Raw genomic sequence first — 15,871 nt, 5'->3', positions numbered from 1 at the left:
AACATAACCCAATGAGAGCAGGCATGCACATTTCAACACAGCTGAATGGTAATCACTCAATCCTGTGTTACTCTGATTGGAGGCTGCTGGCTGATTGCAGATGAATAGGACTCTTATTACAAATGCATACAACATTTCGCAGCAATATGCATGCAGGGAATTCAGTGCTATCTGGCTGCAGTTCAGCTGTAGCAAGCCATGGATGGATTCATGACAGCATCCTGAGCTACTCTGAACTGCAGAGTGATTGCAGATGGCAATGACACTCATTGCGAATGCAATCAAAATCATGCAACTGAATGCATGCAGAGAAATCAGAACTGACTTGCTGCAGTTCCACTGCAGCCAACAGGACATGCTACAGGAGAGATCCTGACAGAGAGATTATTTGTCAATGCAACAGTTATATTTCCCAGCACTTTCATGGATAATATTTCAAAAGCTGTGCAAATGTTTTAATGAGGTCATTACAGTGAGTTTGCATCATCCTGAACCATTTCCTCTAACTGACATTGGTCCTATTTAATGGATTGTAATATGGAATATATACAGTAGGTACTTACTACAGAAAAAAAAATCAGGATAGCAAAATATTTACAATAATCTCAAGTATAATTTTAGTATTTCCACTGTAAGAATGACATCTTTTACCCACTAATTCTTTCACTATACATAAGGAAAACTCGCCTTTAATTTCACACACAGAAAAAAAGAAAAGAAAAAACTATCAAGTGCCAAATCTATAAGTAAAACCCCCATTATCGGGCACCAACGGGGATTGGCTGATGCAAGATAAGTGTATCTTTTGTTGCTTGAGAGAGTCAATGTTAAAAACAGACCTCATTGTATACTTTCCATAAACTCTCTATTAATTATACTGTATAAAGAGGCGTAAAAGTAGATTTATGCATCCTAGAAGGCCACAATTTTTTTTCTGGTTTCTTGAGCATTCTAGTTAACTGATTTCTGGGTAACAGGGGTTTTACTGTACGCTTTTTCAAACTTTTGCTACTAAAACTGTCATTTCAATTGTATTCTGCAGCCAGTGATAATTTCCTAAATCTGCAAACTGGTATTGATTACGACAGTACACCATCCATTGGCTAACAGGATCTCACAGAATTCTCGTCGCCTTGCTTCTATAATTGGCTCTTTGCTTTTCTGTTGATGTCTGCATAGAGCTTTGGGTTACTTTACAGCAATCCAAAAACTTCTCAGTAGTGTTTTCATCTTTAGTAATATGTTTACTTTGTAGTGATACTGTACACCTGGGGCTAAACACCCTTCTCAGAAGCCTCCTGTGGAAGAGAGCTCAGTATTACAAACCCAGTACATGAGTTACAGAGTGACAGCTTCCAGCAGAAGTTTCTAGAACGGGTGTTTAGCCTTGTGGAGGATTTCCTTAACATACTTAAAATGATCACTTCAGATGATATTACTGCACTTGCTCTCCAATTTCAAACCAGATTGTTCTATAAAATCTAATAGGTACTCTTAAAACCCATTTACTCACTCACACCTTCCATCTATAAATGTGATGGGAATGAACACTCTCATAAAGCTGCTATTGTCCTTCAACTTAACATATTCATTATTTACAACAACAGAGTGTTATACATTACAATTGTTATTTACAACAAACTAAGCCAACTTTGTTGCCAAGACAACCTATCAAAGAGAGCCTTTGCGTTCATGCATTATACATGGCAAATTTTTTATCACAATTTCAAGGGACTCTCTTTTTTTTTTATAGTGCTAGTACATCTATCAAATGCAACATACTCTAGGTAAACATGAACACACGAACAAAGCAACTACACAGCACTGGAATACAACATTCGCAATAAATAATAAATATAACCTGTTATGAGTTCACAGTAACACAAATGGAACATAGCCATAGCAAATATTATTATTTAAGAAACACATTTTTGTCTCTCCAGGAAATTCTGCAACAGAGAAATTATGTAACTTCCTTTGCCTCTGCCAAAGGACAGCACATGTCCGCTGTAAAAAGTCATCAACTCACACATGTAGTTCATTTTGTGCTTCATAACTCATTACACCCAAATCTTCTCTGTACCACATTCTTCATCATGCTGTACTGTGCCCTGTGCCTTATTATGCATCAGTAGAGATTGGTCGAACGGTTCGCCGGCGAACGGTTCCCGGCGAACTTCCGGGGTTCGCGATCGCGAAGAACCGCAAACTTTTCCAGAAGTTCAGTTCGCCTCCATAGTACATCATTAGGGTTGACCCTCAACATCACAGTCAGCAGGCACATTGTAGCCAATCAGGCTACACTCCCTCCTGGAGGCCCTCCTCCCCTTATAAAATGCAGGCAGCATCAGGCATTGGACTCACTCGTGTGCCTGAAGTAATTAGAGAAGGGAGAGCTGCTGCAGACTCTCATAGGGAAAGCTTAGTTAGGCTTTTGTACGCTTGTTAGCTTGCGCCTTGCTGATTTTTATTGCTAAAAAAGCACCCCTCAACAGCTCTTTTGAGAGATAATCTTGTTCTTGTGATCTATTTTTTTTTTGTGTGTGTGTGACCCACAGACACTTGTGTTGCATAGACAGCCTTGGTAATTCCTACTGTGCCACTGCCAGGCCCAGCACATTCAGTGACTATCTGTGTGTGTGACAGGCATCTGCACATTTGTAATCCTAATCACTGCACCTGTTCACTGTTTAGTCCACCTACCTACCTACGATGGCGCACGCATTGTTAATATCACCAGTCATTGCACCTGTTCATGGTACGTGTGTGTGTGACAGGTGCACATTTGTAATACCCACCAGCACTGCGTATACCTACCTACCTGTTGTTCAGTGCACCCACCTACCCACGTGAGCACATGCAGTGTGATACTTAATACCCCCAGTCACTGTACCTGTTCACGGTACGACAGTGTGACAGGTGCACATTTGTAATACCCATCACTGCATATACCTACCTGTTGTGTTCAGTGCACCCACCTACCTACAAGAGCACACGCAGTGTGATATTTAATACCACCAGTCACTGCATACCTGTTCACTGCACCTGTGTGACCGTACATTGTATTAGCCAAGTCAGTGCATATCTTTCACTTCATCCCCCCAATATGGACAAAACAAGAGGCAGAGCTAGTGGTAGGCCACCTGGCAGGTCTGTTCGAGGTTGCGCTGTCGTGGTTTCATGCGGCCCCCGACCAAAGTACAGTGTTCAGAAGAAGGCACGTGCCATCAACCCCCAATATTGTCAGGACGTAGTTGACTATTTAACACAGATCACCTCATCTTCCTCAGCTTCCGCACGGAAGCGTGACATATCTTCCTCCTCCTGCTCTGATTCTGGCACCCCACTTAACACTCCGTCGGCAGCCATCACCAAAGTGCCATCATCACAGGGCTCAGCGGTGTGGACATTTTTTGTGTTTCTGCCTCAGATGAGAGCAATGCCATCTGTACTCTCTGCTACCGAAAATTGAGCCTTGGAAAGACCAAGACCCGTGTAGGGCCAACTACCTTACGAAGGCACATGATTACAAAGAACAAACTGCAATGGGATGACCGCCTGAGGAAAAGCAGCACACAAAAGCAAAGCCACACACCGCAGTGGCAGATACCAGGCCACAATTCTTTCTCAAAAAAGGCGATACCTAAACTGTACTGTGATGTTGAAAGGCAAGTGGTGACATCTCTGGCACACAGCGTTGGGTCAAGGGTCCATCTGACCACGGATGCCTGGTCTGCCACGCACGCTCAGGCCTGCCCGAAGACTAAGTCAGTCCCCACAAACAGCATCTCTGCCTGCACGCCGTGTGACTGCCTGCCCCAAGACTAAGTTGCTCCCCACACAGCATCTCTGCCTGCAGGCCGCTTGACTGCCTTCTCCGCCACCACCAACAGGGTCCAGGACTCCAGGCGGATTCCTGAATTTTTGCTGCTAGCTTCGGCCGCTATAATAATTTTTCTGGTGTGTGTACATGCCTGCCTAATTTTTCTGGCTGCACTGCAGCTGCAACAACAAAACAAAAGGCATGTACATGTGCCAATTCCACTTCGTGATCATTACCTTGCCATGGTGAAGGGGCTTGCGCATCACAATAAAGCAATGACCGCCGGCTATATGAGTGTCTCGGGGGGGGGGGGCACACCCAAGATAATAAGGTCGTTGCGTCATTGTGGACAGACCAAATTCGATCAGCTGGACAGTCACTGTTGTTCTATCATTGAGCTACCACAGCCCGGCGACCATATGGGCTTGGAAACCGCCATGGCCTGCACTCTCGCCATGGTGCGCACCAGTCTAGCACGGCCGTCACAACACAAACAGCTGTTTGCGGTGCGTTACACAGTGAGTTTGGTGTGTCAGTGTGAAGCAGTACTCTAATTACACTCCCCGATTGATGTATACACATGCAAGATGTTTTAAAGCACTTTAGGCCTCCAATTTAGCATTCAATGTGATTTCTGCCCTTAAAATGCTGCTTTGCGTCAAATCCAGATTCTTCCCCCGGGACTTTTGGCGTCTATCCCAATCATCCATGCAAAAACTCAGATGTTAGACCCCTTGAAACATCTTTTTCATCACTTTTGTGGCCAGCATAAATGTTTCTAGTTTTCAAAGTTCGCCTCCCCATTGAAGTCTATTGCGGTTCACGGAAGTTCGCAAACGTTTGCAGAGGTTCGCAAACTCGGTTTGTGAACCTAAAATCGGAGGTTCGGGCCATTTCTATGCATCGGGCTTTCTGAACTTCAAACCTCATCATTCCTCATCAACCCAAACTTCATCGTATCTTATATGTAAAAGAAAGGAAAAACACAATCGAGAGCCCCAATAGTGTATTATTGATGATAAAGGAATGCCAATAGTTATATAAAATATAATGTCAAACTTTTGTGGGAAAAACAGCCAGGTAATGTTGGTATTGTCCTACCATATCATCATGGGGAACTAAATAAAAAATAATGGTGACATTGTAAGGGAAAGCACTGTAATAAAGGGGACTATAACAGGAAACACTATAAAAGGGAGAACTACAATGTGAGTACTATGGGCTTGATTCACAAAAGCGTGCTAACTGTCAGCACGCCAGTGAAAAGCCACTTATCACGTGCAAACGTTTGTAGTAGCAGTAGGGTATTGTACCATGTTAGCCATTAGTAAAAGCAAGAAGTTTTAGATCAGGATGATACCATTTATTGGCTAACTAAAAATAAATAAACAAGCTTTCGGCCTTGCAGCCTTCGTCGGGCTTACATCCTGTTAGTTTGCAGGCTGGTGGTACAGACAGCTATATACATGCAACATCAAAAGGGAAAACAGATTTTTTTCAAGCATAAATACATGTCATTAAGATGCCTTAAGTGAAACAGAACGAACATCACCTTATCGACAAAAAAGATGTGGGACCTGCAGACACATTTACTCCACTGACAGGTTAACGATACCAGGTTCACAACAGGAGTACAGAGTACAAGGCACATTTTCCTGTGGTTCCACCAATCTGGTATATCTGATCATCTGTGCTAAATGCAAACGTATGAATGGACACAGGCACACTATTAACGATATCGAAGCTGAACTCTCAGTTGCTACACACTTTTGGTCCAATGGACACAGCATGTATAATCTTCGTGTCACTGCCCTGAAGGGTGGCTTTAAAACGTCAAATGATCGATTAATAGCAGAAACAAAATTTATAAATTGGTTCAAAGCTGTGGAGAAGGGCTTGAATAAGGACAAAAACTTTTTATATTGGTATGAGGCTGACGATATTTAAACTCTTTCTAAGCCTATATAGCTGAACTTGTGAACTCAGAATTTACGATACCTTTGTGTCAGTCCAACTCCCAGGTCTGTGAGCATGGAGTAAACAAGGATCCTTATCTCAGCTAACAACTTCTCACCCCATTTGGATGTTCTGTTTCACTTAAGGCATCTTAATGACAAGTATTTATGCTTGAAAAAAATCTGTTTTCCCTTTTGATGTTGCATGTATATAGCTTTCTGTACTACCAGCCTGCAAACTAACAGAATGTATCCTGACGAAGGCTGCAAGGCCGGAAGCTAGTTTATTTTTATTCATTTTTAGTTAGCCAATAAATGGTTACATCCTGATTTAAAACTTCTTGCGTAAGCGTTTGCGCGCATAAAGTTTAGTGCGCATAAAAGTTTGCGCACATAAAGTTTTACGTGCACTACTTCGCGTGCAAAATCAGCCGCTTTGCGTGCTAAGTAGAGTGATAAGCATACTTTGCATGTGAAGCAGCTGAATTTGCATGCGAAGTAGTGCACATAAAACGTTACGTGCGCAAACTTTTACGTGCACTAAAATAGCACGCGTACAGTACCAGCTCTGCCGTGCAAACTACTTAGCACCCTAGTTTGCACGTGCAAAGCTTTTAGGCGTGCTAACTTTGTTAGCACCTTTTAGTGAATCAAGCCCTATAACTCAGGGCACTATAAGGGGGCACTATAACAGAAGTCAGTACAATTGGCATCACTATAATGAAGGATACGTTGCGTGCTAGCGACAGTGGAAACAGGCCCTAAGTGTTTGGTAGAATCAACTATCCTCCCAACACACAAAACTGTACAAACAGCCAAATTTGACACAATAAACTAGGCAGTGTATGTGCTGTCTCCCTCTAACACGTCTACAAATCCAAGGGCTCGTTTCCATGTAGCGGGGCTCTGCTATGCGCGTCACTCCCGGCGGTGGGACAGGGCTTGCAATCCCATTTATTATAGTAGATAGTATCACAGACTGAAGTGCCCTGAAATGCAGCAAACCATGCGCTGCGATTCAGCGGTGAATCGCCACAACTGAATGTAGACAGCAAACAGTGCAGTCTATGCACTGTCTGCTGTCCCTGCGATCACGTTTCCAAAAGCACACATAAAAACGCACTACATGGAAACTAGCCCTAAGATCATAATAAGCAATCTGTGTTAAAAATGACATACATAGTTAAATAGAGTAACCAAGCAGCTCAGGGTGACCCAAACTACTAGGAATGTATAGGGGGATAAAAGGAACCAAAAAGCACTCCTACTAAAAAAGCAAAGCTTGGTGTAATTGCCTTCTAAAAAAAAACAGAAGGAAATTTGCAATAATTCAGTTATAAGTGAACATTTGTGGTTACCCACAATGCACTACTACTAAATATGCAAATTAATCAACGGCGAAAAGGGATAATTTGCATATTTAGTAGTAGTGCATTGTGGGTAACCACAAATGTTCACTTATAACTGAATTATTGCAAATTTCCTTCTGTTTTAAGAAGGCAATTACACCATAGTTAAATAGGTATGTGCCCCCATTTGTCCAAGACTAAAATGCACTATATATTTTTTCCTATGCCCCTTGTCACTTACAGTAGTTATTAAACTTCTGACAGATCTGACAGGTTTTGGACTAGTCCATCTACTCATAGAGGATTCTTTTGGGTTTTTTTCATTTGTCAACAGCATTCACTAAACGTTGCTCAGTCCAACTGCCAAAGTGTGCAAACGAGTAGGGAGGCGGGCTGGCATCTTTATATGGGTCCTTTTGTAAAGAATGAATGAAATACTGAGAATCCTCCTTGAGTAGATAGACTAATTCGAAACCAAGTCTTTCAGATTTCTACTGCCTACTGTAAGTGACAGAAAAATAGAAATAAATCCTACCTACCATATATATATGTACTATGTTTCAGTAATGGTGCCTGTACATGGTACAATAAAAATGTTAGATTTTACCATTTATTCCACCAAAACAATCAAATTGAATGAAAGTCAAAAAGAAACCTTCTTTTTCGATCAAGAAAAAGAAACAATTTTTTTTCAATAAAAACCCAATCAGAAATGTTGGAAAAATCTTTATATTTGAACGGAATAATCGAACAAAATTATCTAATCGGAAAAAAGAATGAAAAAATTGTACCTTGTATGGGCACCATTAGGGGTATAGTCTGTGGCAATTCTGACAAGCACTGCTGTATATGGAGGATTTATGATGACATCTTAAAGCAAACCTGAACTAAACTTCCCTTCATTTGATCTTATCTCTGCAATGTTCTTTATACCTAAATAACTGTCTTACTAATGCACAGTGTCATGTCACCTTGCTGGACAGCGCTGTAGAATGTGCCGCCTCTCTTTCCTGAGGCTACCATCTAACTTTCTGCAATTTCTGAAAATGCTACATCCTGCACAGCTTAATATCCTTTAATAACATTTGACACTTGCTTTCAGAGTCAGACATGAAGGGGCTATCTCCTGCCTCTAAGCTCCTCTAGGAGGGCAGGGTTTGAGCCACAGAGTCATAGCAAGTTTAAGTTTTCAAACTGCATTGTTGATATTCACAGCTTAAATGGCCAGTATCTCCAGAAATCATATAGAGATGTGCAAATAAAATGTGTGTGTGGAATTATCTTTGAGAACTAACCCATAGCTGTTGATTACAAATGTGTTCCTGAGCAGGGCTGTCCTGCCCATGACACGGGGTGAAACAGCTTCCTTAGGTGGCGGAAGTGTGTGGGCGACGCCCAGCAGAAACAAGAACAGAAGAGTGTGCCTGGCCTGTTGCTGTCAGACTTGCTGCCGCCTGTCTGTCTAGAAGAGCGGCCACCCGGACATGGGACCTCCAAAGCAGCCCAGGGTATGTGTCACTGCTTGTTAAATTTCGTCCTCTGCTCCGTCTATTACAGCACGGCTACAAGAAATTGGCCATCGGCGTTCGCATTTGCGGCATCCTCACAAGTTTGCCTCAAGCAGCAAAAAGTATAGAGCCGGCCCTGCTCCTGAGTAAAGCCTTGTATACATGATGGAGGGTTCTTGCCCAAAACAGGCAGTTAGACCGTCTCTGCCAGGAATCTAGTGGGTGTGCAGCTGCAGTAATGAGGTACCGAAAGATCCATTTTCCTCCTCACCCCTCCAGTTTGCAGCCACTCCATCGTGCACAAGGCTGTCATCCCTCTACTCCCCTCCATAGCATGTCACCCAAAGGACTGACACTGATCCTTGCAGGTGATAGTAATTTGGATATTTATACACTTATTTAGGTACACTATAAAGCTTATTTCTACACAAAGCAATTTCATTTGATTTGGACAGAGTGGGGAAGAGAAGGTCCCATACACTGGTCGTTTTCTATGGAATCGATCAGTCTTTCGAATCAGCGGACCGATCGATTTGCGGCTGATTTTGATCAATTTGCTCAATCGGTCAGGATGGAAGATCTGAGTCGATTGCCTACTGGCAGCCGATTGATGGTTCATAAGGTTGCATTGGATTGCATTTCATTCTGAAGTCTACTGGAATTCTGTTTCTACTGTGTGGCACACGTCACATACATTCCTGTCAGATTCGACTTAATAGGCATCTGACAGAAATCTATCTGATGGTTGAATCTGCTGCAATTCTATAAGAGTATGGCCACCTGCAAGATTGTTTCTGTTGTATCTGTCCATGTTGCAGAGATTTTTCCCTTTACGTTTACCTATATGTGCACTGATTAGTTACAATGGATGCATAGGTCCACAGCAAAGGCTCTAATGTCAAGTAGGGAAGTCAAGGTTTATAAAAAAATAAAAATGCACTTATCTGCTATGAATCTTCTTTTTTTCTAGTCCAGGTTTTCCACGTATGTCAAACTGTTGCAGATTGTCCTCACTGTAGCAGCACAATAGAAGGCGTCTATTCCAGCTCTCCTGTGTGATATGAAAATTCTCTCATACAACTGCTCTATAAATCCACCTATGTGGATGTTCCTAGGTGGGTCAGAGAAGGTGACACCAAACTCATGTTTTTTACTTGCTACAGCACTGTGCAATTGCCAGTCAATCAAGATCAGATCTATTGCCTTAAGTTCTCTCATTTCCATTAATTAGAGCATTTTTAGGCTGCACAAGTATTTACAACTATCCCGAAGTGCACAAACATCACAGCTTTCCTGTGCACTGTGTGTAGTGACACAGTATCGGGAATGATAGTGAAAGGTACGTTCCTAAGAAGGGGCTTAGAAGAGGGGAACTGCCACTTCCTCCCAACCAATAATCGACGTTCACCTTGAACTTTATTTGGCTGCAGGGCCGAATCTTTCCCTGCCACTGGAAAAAGGTGACTTCCCCAGCCTGACAGGTTATGCAGGGGATGCTGAGTGGGCAGAAGGTACCTTGTATAGTTACCTGTCCAGGCGGCTGGATTGGCTCCTTATTCCTCCACCACAGTGGCATGTATACCAGACAAGTCTTCTCGGTTCTGATCACATGATATGACATGATCAGGATCCAGGAGACCATGTCTGCATTACAGCGCCGCCCAGAGGTGAAAGAGGGGTGATAGAAGAGTCTCTTTCATATGATCGGATGTGATCGGGCCCAAGAGACCAGTCGGAAGTTCAGAGCTGTTGGAGGAGCAAGAGAAGAAGCCGTCCAGAATAGGTAACTATAACTGCTCCCTGCCACTTGCTCTTTCATATGACATTGTAAAAAATGTTGAGAAACACTGACCTGGATCACAGTGGACCTCTGTGGGGGATGCTGGAGGCATAGCTCTTTTTCAGAGGGACAGTCCTTCTTTGGAATCCAAATCCCTCTGTCCCTCCTTCTCCTTTATTTTTCCCTCTTTCAGGACTGATGTATAAATTTATGTAAATATATGTATTGTTCTACTGAAAAAGGTGTTTAACTTTATTTCTGTCCTTTAAATTGATATATTTCTTAGTTTAAAATGTTAATATGAAGAAAAACTAGTGACGATAGAAAGGATCAGTGTGGTTTGAATTCTACAATTACATTTTTTGCATATGAATTTTAGGGGTATACATGGCTAGTGCATGATGGGGGTGTGGTGATGAAAAATAATATCTAGAGCAGTCAAACATCACTCATACAGCATACATCCACTAACTTATTATTCTTTTAGTAATACTTGCTATGGCCCAATATGGCCAAACTGAAGCTTGTATGTTCCTGCCATTTAAAATCTGATTATTTTTAATAAATTCTAGCCAGTTCTACAATATCACTTCTTATCTCCAGCTCAGAGATGGGAAGTAAACCAGACCCTATACCACTTGTTCCCAACCCGTGTGCCGCGACACATTCATGTGTCACGGCAGCATCGGGTATGTGTCGCCGCTCGCTGTCCCGCTCTGTCTCTCCCTGCATTTCCAAGCCTCTGCTCCGTTTGTAATTAGAGCAGACACAAATGCGGACATCGGCGGCCATTTTCTTGTAGCTATCTAACTATGGACAGAGAGGAGGCGAGGATAAGCAGGGAGGGAAGAGCCTGTGACAGAGAAGAGGGGGCTGCCAGATACCCGCATAGAGGAAGCGGCCGCCAGCTCAGAAGGAAAAACAATCGGCGGCCGCAGGAACAGAGGGAGAAGCAGGCTTGCCACTTAACTGCCTTAACTAGACTGGGGCAGCTATACGACCCATACTGGGGAAGCTATACTACCATTACTGGGGCATCTAAACTACCCATACTGGGGCAGCTATTCTACCATTACTGGGGCAGCTATACTACCATTACTGCGGCAGCTATACTACCCATACTGGGGCAGCTATACTACCCATTCTGGGGCAGCTATACTACCTATACTGGGGCAGCAATACTACCTATACTGGGGAACTATACTACCCATACTAGGGCATCTATACTACCCATACTGGAGCAGCTATACTACCCATACTGGGGCAGCTATACTACCCATACTGGGGCAACTATGTTACCTATACTGGAGCAGCTATACTACATACTGGGGCTACTATACTACCTATACTGGGGCAGCTATACTACATACTGGGGCAAATATACTACCTATACTGGGGCAGCTATACTACCCATACTGGGGCAACTATATTACCTATACTGAGGCAGCTATACTACTTATACTGGGGAACTATACTACCTATGCTGGGGCATCTATACTACCTATACTGGGGCAGCTATACTACTTATACTGGGGAAACTATACTGGGGCAGTTATACTACCTATACTGGGGCATCTATACTACCTATGCTGGGGCAGTTATACCACCTATACTGGGGCAGCTATATTACCTATACTGGGGCAGCTATACCACCTATACTGGGGAACTATACTACCTATACTGGGGCAGCTATACTACCTATATATATGTGATGTGTCACGGAGATCTGAGCGTTCGGTGTGATGTGTCACAACTTCAAAAAGGTTGGGAACCACTGCCTCATACTGAGGTCTTCAGCTGTCTTTCTTAGGCTATGGAAAATGTTAGCAGTTGTTTAAAAGTAGTGAATATAACATTTCCCATTCTCTTATAGTAATTGGTCTCTTTCTACTGCCTGTAGAAAGACAATCCATTTGAAAAGCATCTTTCTCACCAGAACATCAACATGGACTGAATTTCAGTGTGAAGAATGTGATACAAAATATATTATGCCTACAGCATATAATAAGCACTTGTTCAGATCACAAGCATAAAATACTGAGCAAGGAAAAAAAAACAGATACATAAACAATGCGTCTGTAACCTGTTAACTCTGTACAGTTAGGAGGATAAAATGAATGACTAGTCTTTACATCAAAACTGCATGTCTGTAACTCAGATAAATGAATAATCAGTTATTCTTCCTTATTTTCTTTTAAAGTGACATACAATAAAAAAAAAAAACCTGTTCTTCTATTCTTACATTGATTGATGTTGACGTGTCATTGTGACGCCTATAATACAGTTAGTTAGAAGCAAAGATTTCTGTTAGAAATCTTTGCTGCACAACAAGCACCTACCCTGTACAACTGTTGTATGGTGTTATTATGCACAGTATAGTTACATAGTTACATAGTTATTTTGGTTGAAAAAAGACATACGTCCATCGAGTTCAACCAGTATAAAGTACAACACCAGCCTGCTCCCTCACATATCCCTGTTGATCCAGAGGAAGGCGAAAAAACCCTTACAAGGCATGGTCCAATTAGCCCCTAAAGGGAAAAATTCCTTCCCGACTCCAGATGGCAATCAGATAAAATCCCTGGATCAACATCATTAGGCATTACCTAGTAATTGTAGCCATGGATGTCTTTCAACGCAAGGAAAGCATCTAAGCCCCCTTTAAATGCAGGTATAGAGTTTGCCATAACGACTTCCTGTGGCAATGCATTCCACATCTTAATCACTCTTACTGTAAAGAACCCTTTCCTAAATAAATGGCTAAAACGTTTTTCCTCCATGCGCAGATCATGTCCTCTAGTCCTTTGAGAAGGCCTAGGGACAAAAAGCTCATCCGCCAAGGTATTATATTGCCCTCTGATGTATTTATACATGTTAATTAGATCCCCTCTAAGGCGTCTTTTCTCTAGACTAAATAAACCCAGTTTATCTAACCTTTCTCGATAAGCAGTAACCTGTTTTAAAGCAAACTGGAGCTGAAGATTAAAAGACAAAATAAACATACACAGGTCATACTTACCTCCCACGTAGTCTGCTCATCAATCTCTGTCTCCTCTCCCGCATCCTGTTTGTCCACTGTGATAATTAAAAATGACCATTTCCCCATAACAGTTTCCTGGTCAGAACACTGTTTAACTGTAAAATTGCCCACTTGTGCCATAGGGGCACATGGACATTACCTTGCACATCAGTTGTCCTTTTTTTTTTTTTTTTGCACAGTGTTGCACAGGTTGCACAGTGTTTGTAGAGCACACAGTAGGGAGTGTGCTGTGGCGTGTCAGCAGAAGCTCATAATAACATACCAACATCATAGGTGGCAGGAAGGTCACTAGCACAGCTTCTTTGACCCTAGATGACACTACTATAGCACCATTCTCACCATGTTCTGGAAAAAGTGTGTGTGTGTGCGCGCATGCGTGCGTGCGTGGGTGTGTGTGTGCGTGTGTGCGTGCATGCGTGTGTGTGTGTGCGCGTGCGGGTGTGTGTGTTTGTGTGCGTGCGTGTGTGTGCGCACACGCGCGGGTGTGTGTGTGTGTTTGTGTGCGTGCGTATGTGTGCGCGCGCTCGTGTGTATGTGTGTGTGTGTGTGTGTGTGTGTGTGTGTGCGCGCGCGGGTGTGTGTGTGTGTGCGTGTGTGTGTGTGCGCGCGTGTGTTTTGGGGGTTAATGCTTTTGCCCACACCTTGGGACAACACTCAAGGCTGCCTTAAGCTTCAAGTGGAACTAAACTCAGAACTTCCTCTCTGTTCTAATAGAATAGCCACAGCATGGTAACCTTTATGGGAAAAAAAGAGTCTTCCTTACAATTTATGGAAGACTTAAAAGTAAACTGAAGTTTTACTTGGTTTCACTTATGCAAAAGGCACTGAAAGGGTTAAGCCTCACTGTTTACTATATGGAGAACTACCTCAGCAGTGCTCTCCAGCAGTCTATTCACAGTCACTAATAAGAACTAATTAGACATGTTAATCTGCCTAAGCAAACACAGGGAAGTGAATTTCTTCAGCAACTATACGTAGAATAAAGACGTTTAATTGTGTGCTGTGCAAGAGTTCAGGTCTGCTTTCATGGCGCATAACTATAGCCCTGCTTGCAATACAGCAAGTAAAGCACTTAGCAGCTGGAATATTTCTGCCCACTAGCATATAAATGTTTATGCCAGCTGGGATTTTTGTACATGCAATGTGCTGAGCTAACATAGCAACTATATTTAGGGAAAAGAGAAACTGAGTAAATCATGGCAAGCCAAGAAAAAGCTTTTTCTAATCATTTGTGCTGATTTTTTTGACTAAAGAGCTCGCATTTGGCTCTCCGCATGCCAACCCTTCGTGTCTGACAGATTTTCCATTTTACCAAAGCTGGATCGTGCAGCACAAAACACAACACCGGTTCTGTATAGGATCTCTTGTGAAGCAGTGGCTTTTGGAACCTCTGTTATTTAGACAGGCATACTTGTCTCTGATATGGGGGTTAACTGACTGGTTACTAAGGCTAGAACACACTTGGGAGAAATGTTGCCTGAAATTACCTTTTCTGATTATTTCAGGAGATATTTTCCCACCAACTGATGTAGCTTATCCCATACTGTTCTATGGCAACCAGGAAGCATGACAATCAGCAGGAGGAGACCTGCTACAGCTTACTGTAGGAATTATAGTGGCCGTCATACAAACTTTTTCAGGAAAACCAATTGCCACAACCAGGCCACCTGTACAGACATTGGTCACTCGAAATGATAAAATGATCTCAAACTATTGTTTCCAGCAACAATCATCAAGCCTTGATAACTGTAAGAAAAGGCGTGCATGTAGCATGCTGACTAATGCAGGATTCACACTCTGGGTAGATAGACAATGCAGGTGGCACAGTAGATCCCATGCACAATCCGTTGTGTTCGTACATGTAATCATGGTGTCCATTCTAACAGAACATGTCAAATCATGACACGTCAATTAACCATGCTGTGTCCAGATAAATCACGCAGTGTTAGGACTTTGCATTTTGCCAATGCAGCGGAAATGTTCTTAACTTATGTTGGTGTTCGAATTCAGCACCACGTGGTTTCAAAGCCTGAACACCCGCATTCAGCACCATTCCAGCACAGAACAGCAGGACAAGGTGTGTTTCATTCAACTTCGATACTTCCGCCTTTAAGCTTAGAAGGAGGAAGTATTGGAGTTGAATGAAATGCACCTGTTCTGCTGTTCCGTGCTGATATGGAGTTAAATGCGGGTGTTCAGGCTTCGAAACCACGTGGCGCAGAGTTTGAACATCAACACTATTCACAAATGGGACAAGAGTGAAAAGATCCTATAGATGACACAGGGTCCATTCAACATGTCCATTTGTACATTGGTGTCCCATGAGGAAAATCTTGTTTTGCCCCTCGTGTGAATTTGGTGTAATCCCTTATACTGGCACACTGTAAGAAGCATGCTGCTGTATACATTGTAAATA

At 42.6% G+C, this 15,871-nt stretch overlaps 1 long non-coding RNA gene across 2 annotated transcripts in view; it reads left to right on the top strand.

Moving 5' to 3' along the window:
• The window catches only part of LOC137518749 (uncharacterized), a 70,098-nt gene that overhangs the window by 15,062 nt on the left and 39,165 nt on the right, over positions 1-15,871 (top strand). Inside the window, exon 1 of one of the 2 annotated variants that reach the window (XR_011020893.1) lies at positions 8,538-8,635. The exons of the other annotated variant lie outside the window; for it this stretch is intronic. This is a non-coding gene — a long non-coding RNA (uncharacterized lncRNA). Of the gene's footprint in view, positions 1-8,537; positions 8,636-15,871 lie in introns of those variants that run through there. 2 annotated transcript variants of the gene reach the window in all.

The sequence above is a fragment of the Hyperolius riggenbachi genome, chromosome 5, assembly GCF_040937935.1.
Source record: "Hyperolius riggenbachi isolate aHypRig1 chromosome 5, aHypRig1.pri, whole genome shotgun sequence".
In the NCBI taxonomy this organism is placed as follows: domain Eukaryota; kingdom Metazoa; phylum Chordata; class Amphibia; order Anura; family Hyperoliidae; genus Hyperolius; species Hyperolius riggenbachi.
The sequence above is the reverse complement of the archived record's forward strand: the minus strand, read 5'-3'. Positions and strand labels throughout refer to the sequence as shown.